Source organism: Scyliorhinus torazame, chromosome 29 (assembly GCF_047496885.1).
Source record: "Scyliorhinus torazame isolate Kashiwa2021f chromosome 29, sScyTor2.1, whole genome shotgun sequence".
NCBI lineage: Eukaryota > Metazoa > Chordata > Chondrichthyes > Carcharhiniformes > Scyliorhinidae > Scyliorhinus > Scyliorhinus torazame.
The window spans coordinates 8,092,049-8,108,386 of NC_092735.1; positions in this window are offsets into that span (position 1 = coordinate 8,092,049).

The window sequence follows — 16,338 nt, forward strand, 5'->3', positions numbered from 1 at the left end:
TTATCATTAATGGTTTTATTTTTGATTGAATTCTAGCTAATTCCAATGATTCAGGGCTATGTGTCTGGCACCCTGGCAGGCAGTGCCACCTGGGTGCCACGCTGGCACGGCCAAGGTGCCAAGCTGGCATTTTCTGCTTGGCGCTGATTGGACCGGGGTGTCACCTGCATGGGTGCGGGGGGGAGGGTGCAGAGGGGTCTGGGGACACCCTTTTGTGGGTTGGGGCAGGGGGGTTCAGGGTTGTCATTGGGGGTTGAGTGATCGGGATACCATTTTTAAATGCCATCCCAATTTATCACTGCACTGAGGCGCTCTAGCGAGAATATGGGGGTAAGTGCAGCTTCGTCAGGGAGTTCCCCGCTAAGGTTCCCTATCTACCCAGATGGGCATTAGATAGCAGGGTACGTCTCAGCGCTCTGAGCGCCAGAAAACACTGGCAAATCTCGTGTGCTAAGGGACTCTGTCCCCATTCGGGTATGTTGTGCACAATGTCTGTAATGAGCTACTCCACAGGGAACCCTCTTAATCCAAACAAAAATGAATGAGCCTAAGCTTTTATGATTCTTTAAATACATCTCTGGCTCCCAATAAGCCTAGTTGTCTTTCAAACCAGGATTGTTTAAAACAATACTGCAGCAGTCATGCACACACTAACCCAGACTTTTAACCTTTACTGCACCAATATATAATACAAAATATCTGAAATTCCTACATTCATCACACTATTGTCACCAGAGGGGGGGGGGGGGGGGGGGGGGGGGGGGATTATTTGGCGCTACAGAGTGTACAGTGGATTAATTGGCAAGGAAATGCCACAGCTTGGTATAGGGGGCATGGGGGATCAGAGTAGGGGCTTAGCTTGGCATGGGGGCATGAAGAGCCAGAGCTGTTATTTGGGGGATATACTTTTGCTGAGGGGGCATGAGGGGGGCCACAGGGGTTGTCTGGGGTGCATACCTTGGCATGAGGAAGACCTTCTTCAATTATCATTTAAAGGTTACCCTTTGTAGGCTATGGTTCATAATACCTCTGAGGTGCCATGAAGCATGACGCATTGAAAACTTGGCCCGATTTCATGAAAATTGTGAAGGACTAGCATTTACAGATCCCCGCAATGGACTTGGCCAGGATAGGAGTGCAGGGTATATGCTCAAAATCTGAACCAGTGCGCACTCTTTAAACGGCATTCCAAAAAATCGGGAAACCCCTGGGAAATGGGGCTGGGAATTTGGGAACCAGCTTTTGGCTGCCATTTTTAAGAGGCTCCCAAAACATTTCCAACTTGCTGAAAATCGAGCTCACAGAGAGTCCATTGACAATGTGGTTTTGTAGTAAACTTCGAACAATGGGAGGCGTGAGATTCCAAAAAGGAGTGTTATCTAGGCTTGTTCATTAAAGGAGGGACCCCTCCATATCCGTGGGGCAGCACGATGGCACCGTGGTAAGAACTGCTGCCTCATAGCATCAGGGACCTGGGTGTCAATTCCGACCTTGGGTGGCTGTCTGTGTGGAGTTTGCACTTTCTCCCCGTATCCACGTGGGTTTCTTCCAGGTGTGCCAGTTTCTTCCCACAGCCCAAAGATGTACATGTTGTGAGGACTGGTCGTGCTAAATTGCCACTTAACGGCCAAACATTAGGTAGGGTTACAGGGGATTGAGTCGAGGTAGAGTGCTCTTTCGGAGCGTCGGTGCAGACTCGATGGACTGAATGGTCTCCATCCACACTGTAGGGATTCTATGATTCATTCCCCCCTCCCCCACCCATCTAGTATTGATTCAATTTGGAATTTTCTCAAAGTTTGATAGTTTGGGTTAAAGTTAAAATGGTCACCTGACTTGCTTGGCACCACCTTAACAGTTCATCGGTGTCCATTTTTAGATAAATAAAAGCAGTTCCGGAAGCTTCCATGTTTAAAGTTATGATTATGACATGAATTTGCTGGGCATAACACAATGGTTGAGGTGAATAACATGGATGCATTCATAGGGAAGCTAGAAAAGTGCATGAGAAAGAGAAAGAAGGTTTTCTTGATCGGGTGAGGTCATGACGAGGAACATAAGAACATAAGAATTAGGAACAGGAGTAGGCCATCTGGCACCTCGAGCCTGCTCCGCCATTTAATGAGATCATGGCTGATCTTTGTGGACTCAGCTCCACTCTCCGGCCCGTACACCATATCCCCGAATCCCTTTATTCTTTAGAAAGGCATCTATCTTTTTCTTAAAAACGTTTAAGAAGGAGCCTCAACTGCTTCACTGAGCAAGGAATTCCAGAGATTCACAACCATTTGGGTGAAGAAGTTCCTCCTCCACTCCGTCCTAAATCTACCTCCCCTTATTTTGAGGCTATGCCCCCTAGTTCTGCTTTCCCCGACCAGTGGAAACAACCTGCCCCGCATCTATCCTATCTATTCCCCTTCATAATTTCATATGTCTCAATAAGATCCCCCCGCATCCTTCTAAACTCCAATGAGTACAGTCCCAGTCTACTCAACCTCTCGTCATAATCTAATCCCCTCAACTCTGGGATCAACCTAGTGAATCTCCTCTGCACTCCCTCCAGTGTCAATATATCCTTTCTCAGGTAAGGAGACAAGAACACAATACTCCAGATGTGGCCTCACCAACACCTTATACAATTGCAGCATAACCTCCCTAGTCTTGAACTCCATCCCTCTAGCAATGAAAGACAAAACTCAATTAGCCTTCTTAATCACCTGTTGCACCTGCACACCAACTTTTTGCGACTCGTGCACCAGCACACCCAGGTCCCTCTGCACAGCAGCATGTTTTAACATCTTACCGTTTAAATAATAATCCATTCTGCTGTTATTCCTCCCAAAATGGATAGCCTCACACTTGGCAACATTGAATTCCATCTGGCAGACCCTAGCCCATTCACCTAACCTACCCAAATCCTTCTGCAGACTTCCGGTATCCTCTGCACTTTTTGCTTTACCACTCATCTTAGAGTCGTCTGCAAACTTTGTCACATTGCACTTGGTCCCCAACTCCAAATCATCTATGTAAATTGTGAACAACTGCGGGCCCAACACTGATCCTTAAGGGACCCCACTAGTTACAGGTTGCCAACCAGAGAAACACCCATTTATCCCCACTCTGTGCTTTCTGTTAGTTAACCAATCCTCTACCCATGCTACCACTTTACCCTCAATGTCATGCATCTTTAGTTTATGCAGCAACCTTTTGTGTGGCACCTTGTCAAAAGCTTTCTGGAAATCCAGATATACCACATCCATTGGCTCCCCGTTATCTACTGCACTGGTAACGTCCTCAAAAAATTCTACCAAATTAGTCAGACACGACCTACCCTTTATGAACCCATGCTGCGTCTGCCCAATGGGACAATTTCCCTCCAGGTGCCCCGCTAATTCCTCCTTAATGATAGATTCCAGCATTTTCCCTACAACCGAAGTTAAGCTTACCGGCCTATAATTACCCGCTTTCTGCCGACCTCCTTTTTTAAACAGTGGTGTCACGTTTGCTGCTTTCCAATCCTCTGGGACCACCCCAGAGTCTAGTGAATTTTGATAAATTATCACTAGTGCGTTTACAATTTCCCTAGCCATCTCTTTTAACACTCTGGGATGCATCCCATCAGGGCCAGGAGACTTGTCTACCTTTAGCCCCATTAGCTTGCCCAATACTGCCTCCTTAGTGATTACAATCATCTCAAGGTCCTCACCTATCATATCCTTATTTCCATCAGTCACTGGCATGTTATTTGTGTCCTCCACTGTGAAGACTGACCCAAAAAACCTGTTCAGCTCCTCAGCCATTTCCCCGTCTCCTATTATTAAATCTCCCTTCTCATCTTCCAAAGGACCAATATTTACCTTAGCCACTCTTTTTTGTCTTATATATTTGTAGAAGCTTTTACTATCTGCTTTTATGTTCTGAGCCAGTTTACTTTCATAGTCTACCTTACTCTTCTTTATAGCTTTTTTAGTAGCTTTCTGTTGTCCCCTAAAGACTTCCCAGTCCTCTAGTCTCCCACTAATTTTTGCCACTTTGTATGTTTTTTCCTTCAATTTGACACTCTCCCTCACCTCCTTAGATATCCACGGTCGATTTTTCCCCTTTCTACCGTCTTTCTTTTTTGTCGGTATGAACCTTTCCTGAACACTGTGAAAGATCGCTCGGAAGGTTCTCCACTGTTCCTCAACTGCTTCACCATGAAGTCTTTGCTCCCAGTCTACCTTAGCTAGTTCTTCTCTCATCCCATTGTAATCGCCTTTGTTTAAGCACAAAACACTAGTGTTTGATTTTACCTTGTCATTCTCCAACTGTATTTTAAATTCCACCATATTGTGGTCGCTCCTTCCAAGAGGATCCCGAACTATGAGATCATTAATCAATCCTGCCTCATTACACAGGACCAGATCTAGGACCGCTTGTTCCCTTGTAGGTTCCATTACATACTGTTCCAGGAAATTATCCCGGGCACATTCTATAAACTCCTCCTCAAGGCTGCCTTTACCAACCTGGTTAAACCAATCGATATGCAGATTAAAATCTCCCATGATAACCGCTGTACCATTTCTACATGCATCCGTTATTTCTTTGCTTATTGCCTGCCCTACCATCCTGTTACTATTTGGTGGCCTATAGACTACTCCTATCAGTGACCTTTTCGCCTTACTATTCCTGATTTCCACCCAAATTGATTCAACCTTGTCCTCCATAGCACCAATATCATCCCTTACTATTGCCCAGATGCCATCCTTAAACAACAAAGCTACACCACCGTCCTTACCGTCCATTCTATCCTTTCGTATAGTCTGATACTCTTGGATATTTAACTCCCAGTCGTGACCATCTTTTAACCATGTTTCAGTAATGGCCACTAAATCATAGTCATTCACGATGATTTGCGCCATCAACTCATTTACCTTATTTCGTATACTACAAGCATTCAGGTAAAGTACACTTATGCTGTTTTTTATGTCTTTGTTATGAATCCTAACACCTTGATCAGTAACTTTTCGCAATTTATTTTTCCTCTTACACTTTCTCCTAATTTTCCTTGTCTTTGAACCCATATCTCTACATAATAACCTGTCACGTAAACTTCTGCCTTGATCTCCATTAACCATTATACTGTCCATAGCTTTACACTTCCCTTCCCCCCAACTTGCGAGTTTAAAGTCCTTGTGACCAACCTATTTATCCTATTCGCTAGAACACTGGTCCCAGAATGGTTCAGGTGAAGACCGTCCCAACAGTACAGGTCCCTCCTGCCCCAGTACTGATGCCAATGCCCCATGAAATGGAATCCCTCTTTCCCGCACCACTCCTTTAGCCACGTGTTAACTTCTCTAATTTTCTCAACCCTATGCCAATTGGTACATGGCTCGGGTAGTAATCCAGAAATTATAACCCTGGAGGACCTGTTCTTTAATTTAGTCCCTAGTGTTTGATAATCCCCAAACAGGTCCTCTTTCCTAGTCTTACATATGTTGTTAGTCCCAATGTGGACCACAACAACTGGATCCTCCCCCTCCCTCTCCAAAATCCTTTCAAGCCGATCAGAGATGTTCCTCACCCTGGCACCGGGCAGGCAACATACCATGCGGGACTCTCGATCTGGCTTACAAAGGATGCCATCAATCCCCCTAATTATAGAATCCCCTACAACTACCACTTATCTTTTTGCTCCCCCCTCTTGAATGGCTTCCTGTACCACGGTGCAGTGGTCAGTCAACGCATCCTCCCTACAGCCTTCTTCCTCATCCACACAGGGAGCAAGTACCTCATACCTGTTGGACAAGGTCAAGGGCTGAGGCTCCTCAACTCCTAAACTCAGGATCCCCCTACCTGCCTCCCTTGGAGTCACACCACTCTGTCCCTGACCACTGTCCGAATTAACAGAACTTATTCTACCGGGTGTGACTGCCTCCTGAAACAAAGTGTCCAGGTAATGTTCCCCCTCCCTGATGTGCCGCAGTGTGTGCAGCTCGGTCTCCAGCTCATCAATTCTGAGCCGAAGTTCCTCGAGCAGCCAACACTTGCTGCAGATGTGGTCACTGACGGTCTCAATGGGATCCACCAGTTCCATCATCATACAGCAACAGCACATCACCTGTCCAGCCATATTCAACTAGTTAATTAATTTAAATATTTAAAAAAAAATTATTTTCTTTATAGAACCTCAAGAATAAACCCGAACACCAACAAAAACACAGCCACTCACCCGAACTCAGTCACGCACCTAAACTTAGATGCACTCTGTTCCAATCAGCACTCCGTGACTAAAGGCACTCCTGCCACACCTTTTGTTCACTCACCTCTCCCAGCACTGTCCCGGCTCTCTCTGCTCCCGCGCTGTTTCCGCTGTCCCGGCTCTCTCTGCTCCCGCGCTGTTTTCGCTGTCCCAGCTCTCTCCTCCCGCGCTTTTTAAATCTCCCGGCTCTCTCCTCCGGCGCTGTTTTCGCTGTCCTGGCTCTCTCTGCTCCCGCGCTGTTTTCGCTGTCCCAGCTCTCTCCTCCCGCGCTTTTTAAATCTCCCGGCTCTCTCCTCCGGCACTGTTTCCGCTGTCCCGGTTCTCTCTGCTCCCGCGCTGTTTTTGTTGTCCCGGCTCTCTCCTCCCGCGCTTTTTAAATCTCCCGGCTCTCTCCTCCGGCACTGTTTTCGCTGTCCCGGCTCTCTCTGCTCCCGCGCTGTTTTCGCTGTCCCGGCTCCCTCCTCCCGCGCTTTTTAAATCTCCCGGCTCTCTCCTCCGGCGCTGTTTTCGCTGTCCCGGCTCTCTCTGCTCCCGTGCTGTTTTCGCTGTCCCGGCTCTCTCCTCCCGCGCTTTTTAAATCTCCCGGCTCTCTCCTCCGGCGCTGTTTTCGCTGTCCCGGCTCTCTCTGCTCCCGCGCTGTTTTCACTGTCCCGGCTCTCTCCTCCGGCGCTGTTTTTGCTGTCCCGGGCCTTCTTTTTACATTTATTGGATGTGGGCATCGCTGGCTAGGCCAACATTGATTGCTCATCCCTAAATGCCCCGTGAGAAGGTGGTGGTCAGCTGCCCTCTTGAACCGCTGCAGTCCATGTGGTGTAGGTACACCCACTATGCTGTTGGGGAGGGAATCCCAGGATTTTGACCCAGTGACAGTGAAGGAACAGCGATATATTTCCAAATCAGGGTGGTGAGTGACGTGGAGGGGAACATTGAGGTGGTGGGGTTCCTAGGTATCTGCTGCTCTTGTCCTTCTAGATGGTGGTGGTCCACGGTTTGGAAGGCTCTTATGGAGCATAATCACCAGCATGGACCAGTTGGGTCGAGCAGTCTACTGTTATATTTTAAATTCTATGTAACAATGGACCTTCTGCCTTTTAAAATATCAACCATGGGGGTAATGTTTCATTGCTGGTCAGTGACTTTGAGGCAGCAAGCAGAACACCAACAGAGAGAGCTTCCTGATTTTCTGATATTATCATGCAGATGCTCAGTGAATAAGTGAGGGGCAGGAAGGAGACCCTCTTCCTTCAGATGGTTGGAAAATAGGTCAGGAGGGTGGTAGCTGAGCAGGCTAATGCCAACAATATAACTTACAGGATCATAGACGGGGCAAGGAGGTGCATGGGAACTCGTTACTCCAACATTCCACTCTGAGGACCACACCATCCTGACATAAGCATATCTCTTGCATCATCGACACTGGGATAAAATTGTGCAACACCCCTGTTGTTGTAAAGTTTGCACAAAATGATCTCAGGAGTCTCAGGTACAGCAGGATCGCTCATTCATCCATCATGTGGTGCGTCAGGTGGATGTACCTTTACGAAATGGGTGATTTAGCAAATGGCTGCAGTGATGTCATTGCGTGGATGGAGCTGGGTTCTGCTCTGCTTTTTACTTTCGTTTTGTGCTGAAAGCTGATTTTGGCTTTGTTTAGTTTTGATTTCAGTTGGAGAGCTGCATGTGAACCAAGCAGATATGTGTATTGATCTTCCTCTCTGCAATCTAAAGATCATTTGATAATTTCAAAGTAAAGAATTTAAACCTGCTGTCTTTATTTAAAAAGGGTTTAACTTATGGATGTTGTTTGGGAAGTTATTAAGGGTTATCTATAGAGTACTGTATCTTTTTGGGGGTGGGGTTATCAGAGTTGGTAGTTGATAAACTATTTACTGTGTGTTTATAAAATGTTAACTGGATTCATAGAATAAACATTGTTTTTGTTTAAAAATACTTTTAGTTCTCTGTTGCATCACATCTGTAAAGTGGGCCCTTGTGCTGCCCATAACCAAAAGCTATTAAAAGTTGTGGGTCAGGTGAACTCCATGATATACTTTGGGGTTCTCTAAACCCTGGCCCATAATAGGTGAGAGAGAGCTACATAGGAGGGACCTCCAAGCCGCTTTGCCAGTCTACCCAATTGGCCTACCTTTATACACTGACATTCATTTACGCAGAACATTGTTTAGATGACATGGTTCACAGGCAGGGTGTCTCCAAGCTTAGGCACTATCTTCCCAGAGGCTGCACCTAATCTCTGTTTTCGATGTATCTGTTCCTTTTTAAAAATAAATGTTTTTTATTGGATTTTTGATCCGAGTATATTTGCCGTTATGTACACAGGATATGATATATAAGTAGGCATCTGTTTGTGCCGGTGAGACAATTCCAGAGGGCAATCCTTGAATGGGCCTGGTGCCGGTGTTGCCCCTTGCTTCTCCTGGACGGATTTTGCCGCCGTTGTCTTCTTGTGCATGCTGCCGCTTCAGCCGGCCCTCCCGTCTTCTGCCTGTATTCTTCTTTTTCTCTGTTTCTGTTGATCTCAAGTTGGTTAACGTTTCCCTGCCTCCCCGCCTCCACCCCCCCCCCCCCCCCCCCCCCCCACCTACCTTCCTGGCTCTCCTCTATTGTTCCACGTCTCTTCCCTCCTTCCCCCCCGTGATCCACCTTTCCTTCCTCTTAGATTGAGTTGTCCTCCCCCCACTTCTCCCAGTCTATCTCACCCGCTCATGCTTTGGCTGCTTTCCCCTGGTTCCTGGCTGCCTAGCTAATCTTCTGCTTGTTTGTTGGCCACAAACAAGTCCCGGAACAATTGGGTGAACGGCTCCCATGTTCTGTGGGAGCCGTCGTCTGACCCTTGGATGGCGAATTTAATTTTCTCCATTTGGAGAGATTCCGAGAGGTCGAACAGCCAGTCTGCAGCTTTAGGTGATGCTGCTGACCGCCAGCCAGTCTGCAGCTTTGGATGGTGCTGCTGACCGGCAGCCAGTCTGCAGCTTTGGGTGATGCTGCTGACCGGCAGCCAGTCTGCAGCTTTGGGTGGTGCTTCTGACCGCCAGCCGAACAGGATTCTACGGCGGGCGATCAGGGAGGCAAAGGCAAGGGCGTCTGCCCTCCTCCCCAGAAATAGATCTGGCTGGTCTGAAACCCCGAAGACCGCCACTTTCGGGCATGGCTCCACCTTCACCCCCACCACTTTGGACATTGCCTCGAAGAAGGCTGTCCAGTACTCCACAAGTCTGGGGCAAGACCAGAACATGTGGGCGTGGTTGGCCGGGCCTCCTTGGCACCGCTCACATCTGTCCTCCACCTCTGGGAAGAACCTACTCATACGAGTTCTTGTTAAGTGGGCTCTATGTACCACTTGTAGTTGCGTCAGGCTGAGCCTTGCGCAGGTGGAGGTGGAGTTGACCCTATGCAGTGCTTTGCTCCAGAGTCCCCACCCTATTTCGATCCCCAGGTCCTCCTCCCATTTCATTCTTGTTGCATCCAGTACGGTGTCGGCCCCTTCTACCAGTCGGTCATACATGTCACTACAGTTTCCTCTCTCTAATATGCTTGCGTTCAGTAACTCTTCCAGTAGTGTCTGTCGTGGCAGTTGTGGATACGTCCTTGCATCCTTTCGTAAGAAGTTTTTGAGTTGCAGGTACCTTAGCTCGTTCCCCCTGGCTAACTGGAATTTCCCCGTCAATTCGTCCAGTGTCGTGACCCTGCCGTCGGTGTATAGGTCCCTGACTGTCAGTGTCCCCTCGTCCTGTCTCCACCTTTTGAAGGTGGCGTCAGTCAGCGCTGGTGTGAACCTGCGGTTGTTACAGATGGGAGCTATGTCCGACATTTTGGTCAGGCCAAATTGCTGCCGTAGTTGGTTCCAGGACTGGAGAGTGGTGCCTGGGCAGCACGTTCATTTTGATCGTCTGGACTTTCCCTGCGAGGGAGAGTGGGAGTGTGCTCCATCTTTGCAGGTCCTTTTTTACTTCCTCTGTCAGACTGGTGAGGTTCCATTTGTGGATCCCTTTCCAGTCATGGGCTATTTTGGATCCCCAGGTAGCGGAATTTGTGTCGGGCTTGTTTAAATGGCAGTCCTGTTAGTGCTGCCCTACCTACTTGTGGGTGTACCAGGAAGATCTCGCTTTTGCTCATGTTGAGTTTGTAGCCCGAGAAGGCGCCAAACTCTTTCAGGAGCGCGATGATTCCGTCCATGCTGCTTTGTGGGTCCGAGATGTAGAGGAGCAGGTCATCTGCATGGAGTGAGACTCTGCTCTCTGCCTCCCCTTCGGATCCCCCTCCAGCTTTTTGCCGCTCTGAGCGCAATTGCTAGTGGCTCGACCGCTAGGGTGAACAGCAGCGGGGACAGTGGGCATCCTTGTCTGATGCCCCTGTGCAGCTGGAAGTATCAGGAGTTGGTGTTGTTTGTCCGTACGCTCGTCATGGGAGCATTATATAGGAGCTTTACCCAGGAGGTGAATCCTGTTCCAAGCCCGAACCGCTCAAGAACCTCTATGAGGTATTTCCATTCGACTCTGTCGAAGGCCTTTTCTGCGTCTAGGGAGATGGTCACCTCTGGTGTTCTCTCCCCGGAGGGGGTCATTAACACGTTCAGCAGGCACCTGATGTTGGAGGTAAGCTGTCTATCTTTGACAAAGCCCGTCTGGTCTTCTGCGACCACCTCTGGTACACAGTCTTCTCGCCTTTTGGCTAGGATTTTGGCCAGTATTTTGGCATCAGCGTTCAGCAGTGAGATAGGTCTGTATGACCCACATTCCGTTGGGTCTTTATCTTTCTTAGGTATCAGCGAGATTGAGGTCTGTGCTAGCGTGGGTGGCAGTGAGCCCTTAGCCAGCGAGTCTGTGAACATCTCCCGCAGGTGCGGGGCCAGTGCTGTCACAAATTTTTGGTAGAAGTCCGCCGGGAATCTATCTGGTTCCAATGCCTTCCCCGCCTGCATGGAGCTTATGCTGTCCATGATCTCTCCCAGTGCTAGTGGTGCTTCCAGGCCTCGTGTTCTGCGCTCCCCCACGGCTGGTATGTCCAGTCCATCAAGGAACCGTTTCATCCCGGACTCCCCCATTGGGGGCTCTGAGGTGTACAGCCTTGGTAAAAGGCCCTGAATGCTTTGTTGATCTTTTCTGGTTCTGTTTGCAATGTGCCTCTAGTATCCCTGATTTGTGCAATTTCTCTGGTGGCTGCCTGCTTTCTCAGCTGGTGTGCCAATAGGCGGCTGGCTTTGTCTCCGTGTTCGTATAGGGTCCCACGTGCTTGGCGGTGTTGAAGCACTGCTTTCCTGGTGGAGAGCAGATCAAAGTTCCTCTGTAACTCTTTCCTTTCCTCCAGGAGCTCTACGGTCGGGGCCTCGGAGTATTTACGGTCTACCTCCAGTATGGAGTCGACCAGCTGCTGCCTAGCCACCCTTTCCTCCCTATCTCTTCGCGCTTTGAAAGCGATGATTTCCCCTCTTAGTATGGCCTTTAGCGCTTCCCAGAACATGGAGGGTGAGACCTCCCCGTTCTGATTGTTCTCCGTGTATTCTGCTATGGCCTGCGATATCTTTTCATTGAAGGCCTTGTCAGCTAGTAGGGCAACGTCCAACCTCCATGTGGGGCGTTGGGCCCTGCCTGTTTCCAGCCTCATGTCCATGTAGCGTGGAGAGTGGTCTGATATCACAATTGCGGAGTATTCCACTTTGTCTATCCCCGGAAGCACTGTTTTCCCCACCACAAGGAAGTCAATTCTGGTGTATACGTTGTGTACTGGGGAGAAGGAAAACTCGTTCTCCCCTGGGTGGGTGAACCTCCAGGGGTCTTCCGCTCCCATCTGTTCCATAAAGTGACCGAGTTCCCTTGCCATGTTTGAAGTTTTCCCTGTCTTGGGGTTTGATCTGTCAGTCGTTGGGTCTGTACACAGTTGAAGCCCCCCCCCATGATTAGCCGGTGTGTCGCCATGTCAGGATTTCTGCCATGGTCTTCTTGATGAAGCTCGGGTCAACAAAGAACAAAGAACAAAGAAATGTACAGCACAGGAACAGGCCCTTCGGCCCTCCAAGCCCGTGCCGACCATGCTGCCCGACTAAACTACAATCTTCTACACTTCCTGGGTCCGTATCCCTCTATTCCCACCCTATTCATGTATTTGTCAAGATGCCCCTTAAATGTCACTATCGTCCCTCCTTCCACCACCTCCTCCGGTAGCGAGTTCCAGGCACCCACTACCCTCTGCGTAAAAAACTTGCCTCGTACATCTACTCTAAACCTTGCCCCTCTCATCTTAAACCTATGCCCCCTAGTAATTGACCCCGCTACCCTGGGGAAAAGCCTCTGACTATCCACTCTGTCTATGCCCCTCATAATTTTGTATACCTCGATCAGGTCTCCCCTCAACCTCCTTCGTTCCAGTGAGAACAAACCGAGTTTATTCAACCGCTCCTCATAGCTAATGCCCTCCATACCAGGCAACATTCTGGTAAATCTCTTCTGCACCCTCTCTAAAGCCTCCACATCCTTCTGGTAGTGTGGCGACCAGAATTGAACACTATACTCCAAGTGTGGCCTAACTAAGGTTCTATACAGCTGAAACATGACTTGCCAATTCTTATACTCAATGCCCCGGCCAATGAAGGCAAGCATGCCGTATGCCTTCTTGACTACCTTCTCCACCTGTGTTGCCCCTTTCATTGACCTGTGGACCTGTACTCCTAGATCTCTTTGACTTTCAATACTCTTGAGGGTTCTACCATTCACTGTATATTCCCTACCTGCATTAGACCTTCCAAAATGCATTACCTCACATTTGTCCGGATTAAACTCCATCTGCCATCTCTCCGCCCAAGTCTCCAAACAATCTAAATCCTGCTGTATCCTCCGACAGTCCTCATCGCTATCCGCAATTCCACCAACCTTTGTGTCGTCTGCAAACTGGGTCGTCCCAGTTGGGTGCGTACACGTTAACTAGTACTACCGGTGCCCATCCAGGGTCCCGCTAACCATGACGTACCGTCCCCCTGGGTCTGTAACCGTCTTTGTCGCCCTAAACATCGTCCATTTGCTGATCAGTATTGCCAGCCCCCTGGCCCTCGTCCCGTAACAGGAATGGTAGGTCTGTGCCACCCAGCCCTTTCTTACCCGCAGTCGGTCCTGCTCTCTCAGGTGCGTCTCTTGAAGGAAGATTATGTCTGCCTTCATGTTTCTTAGGTGGTTGAGGACTCTGGATCTTTTCACTGGGCCGTTGCGTCCCCTTACGTTCCAGGTGCCTATCCTGGTGGGGGGCTTCTGTCCCCTCGCTCCTGTGGGATTAACCATATTCACCTGGTGGACGCGCCCCTGCCCTCCGGGGTTCCCCCTTGTTGGGGAGCCGTCCAGGATGGCCGCCGTCACTGCTCTCTCCATGCGGTCGGGCCCCTGCGCTCCGGGGTTTCCTTCCGTCCAGGGGACCCCTGCCATGGTTGCCCACTGTGCGGCCGCCACGCGGGTAGCCCCCTTCACACTGGGGTCTCCCTTCGCCCAGAGGCCCTACTGGGTGGATGCTTGCAGCGATTCCTTGTTCCCAGCCCTTGGTTGTGGCACCCTGTAGCCCTATTGCTGTTCCTTTTCTAGCCTTGCTTGTCCCTCCATCCCTGTGTTCTGCCCCCCCTGTGCAGCCGCCCAGTCTCTCCCTTTCCTCCCCCTTTCTCCCCCTCTCCCGTATATCCCTCCCTTGTCCCTCTTTCCCCTGCTCCTATCCCCATTTGCTCTCCCGCCTCTGTTGAGTGGTCCCCCCCCCACCCTCTGCCTGGCACCGTCCCCCGTGTTGGGGGCGCGCTGCGGCCCTGCTTTTTTGCATGTCCCCGGTGCTAGCTTTCTTGCTAGTCTGGCGACCCCCCTCTCGGGAGTTACTGTCTTGCTTCTCCCCTGCCCAGCCTCTGCGTTTTTCTGCCCGCTCTTCCCCCGCCCTACACAGCGCTCCCCCTGTTTGCTCACTCTTCTCCGCTACTCTCATGCTCCTGTGCTGGGGCCTGGTTTCCCACCTATAGCAGTTCGTTGGGTGGCGGTTTGCTTTTTGTTCAGGGTGCGCTCGCCATGTTGGGGGTGGGGGCGGGGGGGCCTGGCATCGCATCACCCCCCCCCTCGTCGGCGTGTTGTTGCCCTTTGCCAGGGGCCCCGTGTTTCTACCCTCGCTGTTGCTTTTCCAGCCCATGTTCCTCGATAAATCTCTTTGTGTCGGCAGGGGCTGTAAAGAAATACTCTCTTTCTTGGTAGGTGACCAGAGTTTCGCTGGGTACAGCATACCAATGTGGCCCGGGTCTTTCTTTTCTTTTCTGTCCCCCCATTTTTCCCCCCCAAAAAGAGGGAGTTCTTGTTTTTTTTTCTCCTCCTCACTCACCCTGGGACCAGAGGGAGAGAGACGGCTTCTCGTCGGGCCGGGGGTCCCCCTTTGTTTCGCCGCCTGCCTCGTGGTGGTTGCCGCCAGGGAGGGGAGGGGGGGGGGGGGAGGGTCGTAGGGTCGGGCCTTGTTGCTGGCTCGGACCTCGCTTTGGCTCAGGCCGCTGCTCCTCCTGCCCCGTGTTTCGCTGCCCCGCATTGTTGTCCCGTGCCCTGCTGCCTTGCGTGGGGGTGGGGGTGTGGCTCGGTCTCCGCTCCTGTGCTACTTCTCCTCGGCCGCCCACGTTCTGTAGTGTGGGCAGGGTGGGGGTGTGTGGCTTGGTCGGGCCGGCTCGCAGGCCCGCTTTCCGATGCGCTATCTCCGTTCGGGGGTGGGTGGGGGGACTCTCTCCGGCCACTTCCTGGTCTCCGTCCCCGGCTCCTCTCGCATCCTTTCCTCCCCCCGGGCCACAGCTTACCCTTCCGGTCCCCTCTCCTTCTCCACGGAGGGCACTCCCCTCGTGTTTCTGCCGCTCGCTCCGCTCCCGAGCGCCCAGGTCTCCGACCCTGCTCTACCTCGGCGCCCGGGTCGCTCCTTTTCCTCCGCACTCTACCGCCGCGCGAGGGCCCAGTTGGCCAAGCTCGCGCACCCGGGCGCAGGTTCTTCGTGGGGAACGGGACGCAACTGTGTTATCCCCCTCAGGAGCTCCTCTACTCGCGACCGCTCTCTTCCCCCGCTGGAAGTCGAACCGTGCCTGTTCCTTCTACAATAAACAGCCACAGCCTTGCATTGGGAAGTTTGGATAACTTAGGTCTGTGAAGAGTACAAGACTCATAGAATCATCACAGTGCAGAAGGAGGCCATTTGGCCTATCAAGTCAGTACCGACCCTCTGAAAGAACATCTTACCTAGCCCCCCCCTCCTATCTCCGTAACCCAGTAACCCCACCTAACCTTTGGACATTAAGGAACAACTTAACATGACCAATCCACCTAACCTACACATCTTTGGACAGTGGGAGGAACCCTGAGCACCCAGAGGAAACCAACGCAGACTTGAGTGTCATGTTCTTGCACACTGGCCGATAGGAATGATGCACTACAGAACATCTAGTTCTTGGCTAGTTAAAATAATTTATTATAAAACAAATGTGTGGTAAAGATAACTGGAATAAATAAATTACTAACTACTAACACTAACTAATTATTCTTGAACTACTGCAAAATAGTCTATCCACCAACATAACTTACTCCTAACTCCTCGATGCACAGAGTCACGTGGTAGGTTTACACTGCTATCTGCTGGTCTGAGGTCACGTACGTTATTACATACAATATTGCTTATGCGTATCATTACATCCCCTTTCCTTTGGAAATGTAGTTATTTACATTCATGACTCAACTTTTTTACAATACAACATGATATGCATAAATCTTGAGAACATTTAACTATTTACAGTCCATCACAAATTCAGTCTCTCAGGTTGATGTCTTTGCCTTGTTGATCTTCTGGATGGCAGTTGAATTTGTGAAGTTACTTCATCTTCCCTTATGGTTGTGGATGCTGTTTCTTGATATCCTTGTATGGTGTGTCTTTGTCTTGTTGTGGCTCTGTATGCTGCACTGTATCTTCTTAAGCTCTCTTAGGATTGCTTACCACTTCATCTTGTGGTTGCATTACAAAACGTTGCCAAACTTTCAGCCGAGCTCTTTTGTTTCTCCTTCAGAATATGATGTCATCAGTGATGATTAGATACAAATTTGGAC